Genomic DNA, 13,629 nt, shown 5'->3' with positions numbered 1-13,629 from the left:
CCTAATTCACCATTTTATGCAGAATAACACTTTTCCCTTAAATTTTCGTCCCAATCTAATATTTAATATTATTTTTCCACATCTTTACTTGTTAGTATTGCTAATAACAGCAGAATGCTCTTGATCTGCTCAAATAATTAAGAATGACAGGCAGATCAAAAAACAAAAAGAGGATAGAGAGAGTCCAGCAAGGTATCTAAGTATATATGTAGAAAAATAATCACATAATAAATACAATTTATTTACCTTTGGGGGAAATAATTAACTGAGATCCCCTGTTTCATACCTCAAACCAAAGTAATGAGTCAAATAATTTCAAAACCCAAAATGAAACCATTTAAATACGTGGATTTAAATTTAAATTTAGGCTGAGAAAAACCTGTCCAAGTAAGATGTCAGGGGCTGGAACCATAAATAAAACATTTGATAGATTTGACCACCACTACGGCATGGACATTAAAAAACTTCCTGTCAAAACATGACAAATGTACTTGATAAAATCCTCTGAGTCATTTTCATGTTCACAGCCCTTTTTGAAGGAAGTACTCTACTCTGGGTTTCATGAACTGATAGGAGAGGATGCACAAAAGAAATAATAAAAAAGTAAAAGTACAGTGCTGGTCTATTTAATATTGGCCAGTGCTTAATATCCTTCCTGCCTCCATCCTCCTACATAAACACTGACACACTGGAACCAGGCTAAGAATAGGCCAGGAGTCTTAGGTAAGACTTCTTAGATCCTACTCTCTAATCTTTGAACGTGAGTTGGCTTATCCACCCAACCACAAGAACTTGGAGCCAAGAGACAGATTTGTGCTTTCAACTTACCCATGTACTCAGTCACAACCAGAACAAAGAATGCTAGGAGTATGGCTAGTCTGGAGAAAGCTAGATAGAAGGCTATCCTTCTGAGTCAGGTCAGGTCAGACTGAAATACAGAACACTGGATGTATAAGACAAGGCAGGAGGCCAGGATGCACTTAGATCCAACTTTTAAATTAAAGACCTTAACTACTAATGAACAGAAACCCTGCTAATGTGCTCTGTGTGGCCACTTCAATTAGCCACTCTTTCTCCTAGAATAGGATAGACAATGGGATGTAGAAAAGTCAGATGTTTCTCCCCCAACACTTCCCTAAATGTAGAGGCTTGGGGTGTGTTCAGTCTTTCCTATGGGTGAAGCGGAAATGTGAGAGGGGATAAAAGACCCACTCAATGATCATGTGCCCTTAAAAATATCCATATCCTTTGATTGAGAGGCAACTATCTTACAGGATTAATTGGACATAAATAAAATGATTTATCTCGAGGATACTCATTGAAGAGAGTTTATAACAATGGAAGTATAAAATGACTAAGGTGCAACAATAGAAAAAAAGACTTAGAAACTATATTATATTAATATGATAGACTGCTATATGGCCATTAAAATGAGGTTCATGTTAAGTTAGGTAAAAATTTACAAAATAGTATATACAATATAAACTCTTTTTTAAAATGCACATACAAAAGAATGGAAGGTTATTAAAAACAGTTCACAGTAATTACCTCTAAGTGGTAGCACTGTATGTGATTTTAATTTTTTTATTATTAAATCTGAATTATCCAATTTTTCTATAAAACACATAAGGTTTATATAAGTTAAGCAAAAACATTAATGAAAGAAAACAATTGATTTGGTCAATTATGATGAGAGGCACATCTCTGTCAGGAGTCAGGGAACAATATAGGTACCTGGATTGTGCAGGAACCACTTCCCTACAACTCAGTAACTGGCTCAGTAGGCTTATTTGGGGCTGCCTCTTATTAGGAATTATTATGGTCTCTCAAAAATGGGTTTCTTCTAAAATAAATGTTATCTGGCTTTACCTTTCCCTTTTTGACCCTACATTATTCGCTATCACCTTCAAACGATCTGCTTTTGGAGATCCATAGATTCATTCATCTATTCATCTAGTCACAAACATTTGCAAGTGGAATGAATATATGATTTACTAGTGCCCTGGGAAGGCAAAAAAGAAAACAGATTTCTCCTGAGACAAAGTTGCTGCAAACTTGATGCCTATTTTGGGAAACAAATCATCCCTACTTGAAATAACTTGATTACACTTGCAAGATAATATTCTAACATGGCATCATGCATAGATTTTTGCTGAGGACTGGAAAGAATGGAACAGACTTGAATGACCTAGAGAGCCATGGTAAAAAGGTTTTTGGAGAAGGTGTGGCTTACCCCTAGCCTTACTGGGGAAAATGGCATTTGGCCTTGCAAAAAAGATATGACTGGCATAGCTGATGAGTTTAGGAGAGGAGAAAGTTTTAGTAAAATAGAGAGACATGAGGCTGGAAAATTAAAGTGTGGTCATTTGATGAAAAGTCTCAGAACCCAGATTGAGGAAGTGATTATTTGATTTCAAAGACAATAAGAAATTTTTTTGAACTTGTTTTCATAATCCAAGTCTTTTTAATTCTTCCATGATTTTTTCTATGGAGCTCATTGCTGGGGGCTAAGGGGGGTCAAGGGTGCTTCTTTTTAAATTTTACCATTTCCAGGTAATATCATCCCCAAACAAGACCCCCTCCAGGACCACTGATTAGAGCTGTGCAAGTTGGACTCTAAAGATCTGTTCCCAGCCTCACAGAAATGCCCTGTAACCCCCAAGATGCAGCATGGTTAGGCTCAAAGATGTTCTGTTGGATCCTTATGCTAAAAAGGACTAGTAGGTTTATGTAATGGGGAAGGGATTAGAGGTCTGAGTCAGTGTGTGTGTTTGTGTGTGTGTGTGTGTGTGTGTGTGTGTGTGTGTATGTGTGACAGCTGGGGTTGACTTTCCTTTTCTCTTGGGGCATTCTTCTTCTCCTGGAGTTGGTAATATAAGCAACCGTAAGAATGCTTGGGTGGGGCAGTGAAGTAAAATTTCCTCTATCTAAGGATTAAACAAATGTTCCATTCTTTGTTTTTCCCCACTAATGTGTTTTCTTATCCTGTTGGCCTTGGAGCTGAGCACTGAGATTCAAAGAACATGCTTACAGGATAAAAGACAAGAGGAACCATAGTGCTATCATCCAGGCTAGCTCACAAGGATTCCCTACTGAGGCTTAGAGGAGCCAAAACCCAACCCAGTGATAGCTATTTATGTTTATGCAAGTACCTCTGTCTACTTTCTTCTTTTGTACATATATCTTTCTCAGAAACCGCTCTGGAAGAAGTGGCAATTGCAGCTAGGTTTTGGCCTTTTAGCAGTTGTGCAATAAAATGGTTGCAGGGACCAGGGAGTTACACAAATGTGAAAAACAGGCTGGTGTGGTGAAGCCTGTGATGACAGAAGACCTGTCCCATTGATAAAAAAACACTGGGCTAAGATGAGTATTTTATAGAACCACAAAGTTACCTCAGAAAGTCATCAGGATCTCTCAGAAATGTCTAAAAATGTCACAAACACAAAAGATTCCAAGTCACCTTTAAAGACTACCAGAAAAGCTAGGGGTTATGCATTTTGATAATTCTTCCCAGGGTATAGCAACCTCCAGGTGGAGTGAAGCAGCAGAATTCCATGGCAGATTGTTCAAAACTAGTCTCTTTGTGGACTCTGCCTTCCTTTTCAAATACCAATCATCCTTTCTCTTTGATTAATTTTCCAGTGTGCGATTGCTAAGACATTAAATCAAAATCATCTGGAGTAACAATTTTATTCTTAAGTTATTTAGGGAAACAGCTGTACAGAAAAGATCAAATTATTAGTCCTTGAGAAAAGTGATGATGGGAAGAAAATGAAAAATAATTTTGCCCTTGCTTTCACAGAGAACAATCTTTGCAGCACTTAAGGTAAAATAAATAAATAAATAAATAAATAAAAAACTTTACTCCAATCTGAGTCCAGAATGAGAGATTTATGCACGAACAGAGTGGTTGACTTCTACCACTCTTCTGTAAGAGGGAGGATGATTGATACAGTCACAAGGGAAGAGAGACAGCACCCAAGAGGTGAAAGTAATGAGGACAAAGTGGCAACAGCAAAAAATTCAGTGGTCAGAGTAAAGGTATTGGAGTATCATTTTCCATGTACTTTTTTTGAGTAAACTTCTATTCATCCTTTAAATTTTTGGTTTCACCTTCTCACCTCCTTCAAGAAACATTCTTTAACCTCTACCAGGCTCCTTTCAAGAGTCAGCTCCTATAACACTCCCAAGAATAGATCTAAGGTGCACTTCCATTCAGTGCTCTATTGGGTTAGAGAGAGACATTAGTTCAAATTCTTAACCTGCTGCTTAATACATATGACCTTGGAGAGATTGGGGTTTTGTTCTCTTGAAGTGGAAGCTCTAATTGGGCAAGGAGGAAGAATATTCAGCAGGGCAGATATGACAACAAAGTAAGGAGTGTTCAAAAGGAAAGTATTCCAGAGGAGACATAGAATAGTAATTCTCAGTAGCAGTGTCAACATCATTTTGTTAGAAATGCAAATAACTGCTCCTTTCCCCACTTCAGACACTCTAAAGCAGAATTTCTGGGCTTGTGATCCAGCAATCTGTGTTCTAATAATCCCTCCAAGTGAAATGAATGCATGCTGAAGTTTGAGAACCAATGCAGTATACAAAGGGAATCATATAAAAGAGGTAGCCAAGATCAGGGTATGATGCCTAAAGGGAGTAGAAAAAAATGGGGCAGGGCCCATTACAAGCCTGCCTACTGTCAGTGTCCTCAGTCCCTTTATCAGGTGGGCCCTTGAAGTGTGACTCTACCTCCTTTCCCCTCCTGTCCTCCCCTGAGCTCTGGCCAATTTAGCTTTGAAAAGTGGAAAATTCCATCATACTGAAACGCTGCTGTAGTTTTGCATTTTGCAAAGCATTCTCCATGGCAGGTTACCTACAGACAGTAAATTTGTTGTGGAAATTTGCTTGCCACACAGCAAATTCACTTAGTCATCCCAACAATGGTTTCCATAAACCTCAGTTACTTCCAAAATTAAAGACTATTCCACAGTCCCAATTTATGGCTAATTAGCAATCATCAGGTTCATTCTTGTCATTGAATGGCATAGTCAACATTTATATTCTTGCTTTATCTTTTTTTTTTTTGACAGAGTCTTGCTCTGTCGCCCATGCTGGAGTGCAGTGGCATGATCTCGGCTCACTGCAAGCTCCGCCTCCCGGTTTCACGCCATTCTCCTGCCTCAGCCTCCCCAGTAGCTGGGACTACAGGTGCCCGCCACCATGCCCAGCTAATTTTTGGATTTTTAGTAGAGACGGGGTTTCACCCCGTTAGCCAGGATGGTCTCGATCTCCTGACCTCATGATCCACTTGCCTCGGCCTCCCAAAGTGCTGGGATTACAGGCATGAGCCACCACACCAGGCTATTCTTACCTTATCAAACTAATAATTGAGTTACTAAAAACAGTATAATTTTTCTATAAGGAGTTGCATTCCTTGAGATTTGTTCTTCAAAATGTCATTTTGAAGTCCTATCAATGGCTTTAATTCTGTTGTACTTTCTTGTCTGTAGCTGCCAATAGCCAAATACATCAGGTCTGGTGTAATGCAGATTTATTCAGTATCACTGAGTAGTTAAGCATTTGGGGAGCTGTTCTCATGGGGATACACTACTCCAGAAGGCAACCATAGGCCTCGTCAGACATCAGAACACCCTGTAGGCAGAACTAAAACTTAGAGGTTGAGTAGGTAAGTCTAATCCTTCCTTTTCAGAGAGACTATAGTGTCAGAAACCAGAAACATTTTATTTCCTGGATCAGCACCCAGAATTCCCTTCAGAAAGGGAAAGGAGAACACTCTAATTGATGTCTGAAAAAAACTCATCTTCCTCTTACATGGTATCCACCAAATAATGGCTATGGCTTCCAGAGAGAGTTCAGAGGCAACATACATTGTCCCTGATGCGCTTGCTAACTCAGGGGTCCCTGTGGAAAGAATATTCATTTTGTAACTAATGTAAATTAGAGCACTTGTCTGTATTTCAGTGATTTCAAGTGACATTCTATTAAAGTTGTTCCTGTCATAAACAAGATGAGGTGATAATGGGAGAATTAAACAAGAATTACACTTGGCTGGTAACCTTGAGCCTAATAGTCTTCAAGTATAACACAACAGTCTTTTTTTCTCTCGATTTTTATTCCATGATCTATTCATACAAGTGGCAACTTCAAGAACTGAAAAATTATCAATTAGTACCTTTGTTTTCCACCACATTTGTTTACTACCATCTGCTTTGAGTCTTTCTCAATGATGAGACTCTGATAGTCGGTCACATTAATATAAGTTCCATGTTAATCATGACCTTGTTACTTTTCTAATAAAATAAAGTTGTGACCAAATTGTTCTGCCTTTGTAGCTTAATGATGAGAACATAAAATAATTCATTAGCAACAGCAGTGACCTGGACTACAAGAAAGAATAACCGTGACATGCTCCAAAGCATTTAAGCCCCCAGCTCCATGTGACACTTGAATGTTGTGATGCAATGCAACCTATACATATTTGATTCTTGAAAATCTGAGAAGGACAAAGTGAGAAGATGAGTAACCAAGGTCATACATCAAATCAATAATTAATATAAATAATTTAAGCAGTTACATTCAGCAGTGGTAATTAGATAAACATTGAAGTTTTGTTGTAGTGAGGTAAGTGAAATCTGGCAGACAGAATTGCTTGAAAATTAGTTGGGGATAGAAAATAGAAATATGGGAATATTGCAGTATTCACTATAGAAGATGACAACCAATATAACTGGTGCAAATAAGTGTTGAAGTTGGAATCAAAGTGAGAGAGTACAGTGCTCATATTGGCTTAAAGGCAGCATTACCCAAAGCAACCAATAGCTAAATCAAAAAGAGCAGTAAACAGTCAACTTGTATTGGCAGACTACTGGTAAAATTTGATCGGTAGAAAAGGCTGGAACTCGAATTCTGCTTGGAAGCCGGAGATATTAAGTGGTAACAACTTTCCTAAGGAAACTCTTTTCATATGTCTTACTGTACTCATTTTAAACCTAAGGCTATCGTCAGTTATGCTGATTGTAACTCCTAAGTAATCACCTCACTAGAGGCAAAGAAAATCAGAAAGTGCTTCAGAGAATGAAATTGGGAAAAAAGTTTAGTAGCTACTGCATACCAAGAACCGCAGTTGACATCTAACTTATAACAATCCTGCTAGTCAATAATATAATTACTGCCTTTTTAGACTCAAGAAAATAAGCTTAGAGTGACTTGCCCAGGATCAGATAACTAAGACAACATCTAGTCCCATGTCTCTCTGGATGGTATCCTTCCAGTAATGGTTGTGGCTTACTGAAACAGTTCAGAGGCAAAAGCTCTCTAATGTTAAACTTTAAGAGTTTTACGCCTCTGATGCTCAAAGTGTGACACCTGGATCAATAGCATCATGTCTCCTGGGAGCTACTGAGTCAGAATCTGCATTTTAATGAGACCCTAAGATGCACCATAAAGTACATATACACAATTTACAAGGTACAACACTGCCTAACCCTTTGACTTAACAGGAAAAGTGAAGAATTCTTAAAGAGGCATTCTTAAACCTTTTTTGATTCATGGAACACTCTTAAAAGTCTGATTAAAACTATGAACCTTCTCCTAAATAAAGTAAGCACATTATTACGCAAACTTTTATTTATTTTCTGAGGGTTACAAACTCCCTGAAACCTGTGTATGGACAAACTAGTTATCTATAGACTCCAGGTTAAAAAATGCCTTTGAGAGGTAATTAAGGTAGTGGAGAAATACAAAATCTGTATAAAAAGTTTGGAAAGTGAAAAACCATAGTGAAAGAAAAAAAGTGAACTCTTTCCATTAGCAGCACCATAGATCATGCATCACATAACATTACGGTCAAAGATGAACCACATACACAGTGGTGGCTCCATTAGATTATAATGGAGGTGCCCTATGAAAGTGTACCATTTTAAAATCTTGTATGCCATATTTTTACTACATCTTTCCTATTTTTAGATATATTTAGATACACAAATCCTTACCATTGTGTTACAGTTGCCTACAGTGTTCAGTATAGTAACATGCTGTACAAGTTTCTAGCCTAGGAGAGACAGGCTATACCATATAGCCCAGGTGGTTAGTAAGCTATACCATCAAGATTTGTGTAAGTACCCTCTATAATGTAATCACAAGGACAAAACTGTCTGAGGATGCATTTCTTAGAAAGTATCCCCATTGTTGGAAATGATTCCCTATTTAATAAATGGTACTGGGAAAACTGGCTAGGCATATGTAGAAAGCTGAAACTAGATCCCTTCCTTACACCTTATACAAAAATTAACTCAAGATGGATTAAAGAATTAAATGTAAGACCTAAAACCATAAAAACCCTAGAAGAAAACCTAGGCAATACCATTTAGTACATAGGCATGGGCAAAGACTTCATGACTAAACCACCAAAAGCAATGGCAACAAAAGCCAAAACAGACAAATGGGATCTAATTAAACTAAAGAGTTTCTGCACAGCAAAAGAAGCTATCAGCAGAGTGAACAGGCAACCTACAGAATGGGAGAAAATTTTTGCAATCTACCTATCTGACAAAGGGCTAATATCCAGAATCTACAAAGAATTTAAACAAATTTACAAGAAAAAAAAACATTAAAAAGTGGGCAAAGGATATGAACAGACACTTCTCAAAATAAGACATTTATGCAGCCAACAAACATATGAAAAAAAGCTCATCACTGGTCATTAGAGAAATGCAAATCAACTACAATGAGATACCATCTCACATCAGTTAGAATGGCAATCATTAAAAAGTTAGGAAACAACAGATGCTGGAGAGGATGTGGAGAAATAGGAATGAGTTTACACTGTTGGTGGGAGTGTAAATTACTTCAACCATTGTGGAAGACAGTGTGGCGATCCCTCAAGGATCTAGAAATAGAAATACCATTTGACTCAGCAATCCCATTACTGGGTATATACCCAAAGGATTATAAATCATGCTACTATAAAGACACATGCACATGTATGTCTATTGTGGCACTATTCACAATAGCAAAGACTTGGAACCAACCCAAACGTCCATCAATAATAGACTGGATAAAGAAAATGTGGCACATATACACCATGGAATAGTATGCAGCCATAAAAAGGATGAGTTCATGTCCTTTGCAGGGACATGGATGAAGCTGGAAACCATCATTCTCAGCAAACTATCACAAGGACAGAAAACCAAACACTGCACGTTCTCACTCATAAGTGGGAGCTGAACAATGAGAACACATGGACAGAGGGAGGGAAACATCACTCTCTGGGCCTGTCAGGGGGTTGGGAGCTGGGGGAGGGATAGCATTAGGAGAAATACCTAAGGTAAATGATGAGTTGATGGGTGAAGCAAACCAACATAGCACATATATACCTATGTAACAAACCTGTACGTTATGCACATGTACCCCAGAACTTAAAGTATAATAAAAAAAGAAAATATCCCCATTGTTAACCAAACATGACTATAATTATACAAGCTCAGCCATATGTGCATCCCTAGATAATGGCAGAACTTTTTTTCTTTTCTTTTTTTTGAGGCAGAGTCTCCCTCTGTGGCCCAGGCTGGAGTGCAGTGGCATGATCTTGGCTCACTGCAAGCTCCACCTCCTGGGTTCACGCCATTCTCCTGCCTCAGCCTCCCAAGTAGCTGGGACTACAGATGCCCACCACCATGCCCAGCTAATTTTTTGTATTTTCTTTTTAGTAGAGATGGGGTTTCACCATGTTAGTCAAGATGGTTTCAAACTCCTGACTTCACGATCCACCCGCCTCGGCCTCCCAAGGTGCTGGGATTACAGGCGTCAGCCACCGCACCCAGCCAAAAATAGCAGAACATTTTTTATGTGGATACACTATATGGACTTATGTGGACATAATACATTTCCCTAGAAATTTTCTCTCTGTTTATTTCTCCTCTTATTACTTCTCAATGGATTTTATCAATAGTTATTTGGAGTTTCAGTCCCAATTCCAATATTTTCCTCATTGATAAAAATATTTTTCTAAAATAATGTTTGGATATCTCATTCTTAGGGACATTCAGATATAATTTCAACTATGTTTTCAAAGACTATTTCAATAACTATAACTATTCAGCTAGTTGTAAAGCTGTATATTTCAATTTTTACTTTATGAACTGTAAAGTCTGAAGCAAAAGGAAAATAAAAAAAATTTGGATTTTGAATAAAATACCCACATTCTCAACCCTTTTCACCATTTAGTAAAATTTTTAACATTGTAACATCATCAATACTGACTGCTTCCTTTGCCCCCTTTTCCCTCTCCTTCGACTTTGAAGGGAGGTCTATCTTTATTGGGAAGAGATTCATTTTTTTCCTAACTAGATTAATTCTCAAGTCACCTAGAAGCAGTTGTGGACAATTAGTGATAGAAAAATAGATTAAATTATCACTCGTCTTCTCTTCTTTAATAAAGTCTTGGTCTTGCCCAAGTCTATTAGCGCTTTGGTCTAATCTTACTTGGTCTTCAGTAGTGTCTTTCTCTTTTCCATTATTTAAAAATCTTGTTGATATATTTTTTAAATTTATTTTTATTTCTATAATTTTTTTAAATTTTAAATATCTTAACTTTTATTATAGGTTCACGGGTATATGTAAAGTTTGTTATATAGGTAAACGTGTGACTCAGGGGTCTGGTGTACAGATTACTTTGACACCCGGCTACTAAGATTAGAATCCAACAGTATTTTTTTTTTTCCTGAACCTCTCTCATCTCCCATCCTCCACCCTCATACTTGAGGCCTCTGTGTCTGTTGTTCCCTTCTTACTGTCCATGTGTTCTCATTATTATTTTATTTTATTTATTTATTTTTTTTTTGAGACAGAGTCTCTCTCTGTCACCCAGTCTGGAGTGCAGTGGCGCGATCTCGCCTCCCGGGTTCACGCCATTCTCCTGCCTCAGCCTCTCCTAGTAGCTGGGACTACAGGCGCCTGCCACCACACCCGGCTACTTTTTTGTATTTTTAGTAGAGAAGGGGTTTCACCGTGGTCTCGACCTCCTGACCTCATGATCCGCCCGCCTCGGCCTCCCAAAGTGCTGGTATTACCAGCGTGAGCCACCGTGCCCGGCAGTGTTCTCATTATTTAGCTCACTTATCAGTGAGAACATGCGGTATTTGGCTTTTTTCCTGCTTTAGTTTGCTAATGAAGATGGCCTCCAGCTCCATCCAGGTTCCTGCAAAAGACATGATCTTATTCTTTTTTATGGCTGCATATTCCATGGTGTATATATACCAAATTTTCTTTAACTGGTATGCCGTTGATGGGTATTTAGGTTGCCCATCGCATGTCTTTGACATTGTGAATAGTTCTGCAATGAACATACGTGTGCATGTATCTTTATGGTAGAATGATTTCCATTCCTCTAGGTATATAGAGGGTTAGAAACTCCCTGAGGGTCAGTAGTAGAATTTTTGGGTTGAGTGGTAGTTCTGCTTTTAGCTCTTTGAGGATTCATCATACTGCTTTCCACAATGGTTGAACTCCCACCAACAGTGTGTAAGTGTTCCCTTTTCTCTACAACTTTGCCAGCATGTGTTACTTTTTGACTTTTTAATAATAGCTATTTTGACTGGTGTGAGATAGTATCTCATTGTGCTTTTGATTTGCATTTCTCTAAGATTACTAATGTTGAGCATTTTTTGATATGCTTGTTGGCAGCATGTATGTCTTCTTTTGAAAAGTGTTTCTTCATGTCCTTTGCTCACTTTTTAATGGGATTGTTTTTTTTTTTCTTATAAACTTGTTTAAGTTCCTTGTAGATTCTGGATATTAGATATTTGTCTGATGTATAGTTTCCAAATATTTTCTCTCATTCTATAGGTTTCCTCTTTGTTGATAGGGCTTTTTGTTGTTGTTCATTTGTTTGTTTGTTTTTTTCTGTGCAGAAGCTGTTTAATTTAATTCGATTCCATTAGTCCAATTTTTTGCCTTTGTTGCAATTGCTTTTGGCATTTTCATCATGAAATTGTTATCAGTTCCTATGTCCAAAATGGTATTAATATTTCTTAGGTTACCTTGGAGGGCTTTTATAGTTTTAGGTTTTACATTTAAGTCTTTAATCCATCTTGAGTTAAATTTTGTATATGGTATAAGGAAGGGGTCCAGTTTCAATTTCTGCATATGGCTAGCCAGTTATCCCAGCACCATTTATTGAAGAGAGAATCCTTTCTCCATTCCTGCTTTTGTCAGCTTTGTCAAAGATCAGATAGTTGTAGGTGTGTGGCTTTATTTCCGGGTTGTCTATTCTGTTCCATTTGTCTACGGGTCTGCTTTTGAACCAGTACCAGGCTATTTTGGTTACTGTAGCCTTGTAGTACAGTTTGAAGTCAGGCAATGTGATTACTCCAGCTTTATTCTTTTTGCTTAGGATTACCTTGGCTATTCAGGCTCTTTTTTGGTTCTGTATAAATTATAGAATAGTTTTTTTTTTTTTTTTAGCTCTGTAAAGAATGTCATTGGTAGTTTGATAGGAATAGCACTGAGTCTCTGAATTGCTTTGGGCACTATGGTCATTTTAAGGATATTCATTCTTCCTATTCATGAGCATAGAATGTTCTCTCATTTGTTTATGTCATCTCTGATTTCTTTGAGCAATGTTTTGTAATTCTAATTGTAGAGATCTTTCATCTCCTAGCTAGTATTCCTAAGTATTTTATTCTTTTCATGGCAATTGTGAATGGGACTGCATTCCTGATTTGGCTCTTGGCTTGGGTGCTGTTAGCATGTAGGAATGCGCAGATTTTTGTACATTAATTTTGTATCCTGATGCTTTGTTGAAGTTGCTTACCAGTTCCAGGAGCTTTTGGGCAGAGACTGTGGGGTTTTCTAGATATAGAATCACATCATCTCCAAACAGGGATACTTTTACTTTCTTTCTTCCCATTTGGATTCCTTTTATTTCTTTCCCCTGCATGTTTGCTCTGGCCAGGACTTCCAATACTATGTTGAATAAGAGTGGTGAGAGTGGATATCATTGTCTTGTTCCAGTTTTCAAGGGAAATACTTTCAGCTTTTGCCCATTCTGTGTGATATTGGCTGTGGGTTTGTCATAGATGGCTCTTATTATTTTGAAGTATGTTCCTTCAATGCCTAGTTTATTGAGGGTTTTTAACATGAAGGGATATTGAATTTTACTGAAAGCTTTTTCTGCATCTACTGAGATAATCACGTGGTTTTGTCTTTACTTCTTTTTATGTGATGAATCATATTTATCGATCTGCTTATGTTGAACCAACCTTGCAACCTAGGGATAAAGCCTACTTGATCGTGTTGGACTAGCTTTTAGATGTGCTGCTAGATTTGGCTTGCTAGTATTTTGTTGAGGATTTTTGCACCCATATTCATTAAGGATACTGGCCTAAAGTTTTCTTTTTTATGCTGTGTCTCTGCCAGGTTTTGGTATCAGGATGATGCTGTCCTCATAGAATGATTTGGGGAAGAATCCATCAGTTTTTTAGATTAGCTTCAGTAGGAATGGTATCAGCTCTCTTTTGGTTCTACCAGATTTGTACATCTGGCAAAATTCAACTGTGAATTTGTCTGGTCCTGGGCATTTTTGGTTGGTAGGCTATTAATTACTGATTCAATTTT

This window comes from Hylobates moloch, unplaced genomic scaffold (assembly GCF_009828535.3).
Source record: "Hylobates moloch isolate HMO894 unplaced genomic scaffold, HMol_V3 SCAFFOLD_3, whole genome shotgun sequence".
NCBI classification, from domain to species: Eukaryota; Metazoa; Chordata; class Mammalia; order Primates; family Hylobatidae; genus Hylobates; species Hylobates moloch.
This window is presented reverse-complemented; position numbering follows the sequence as displayed.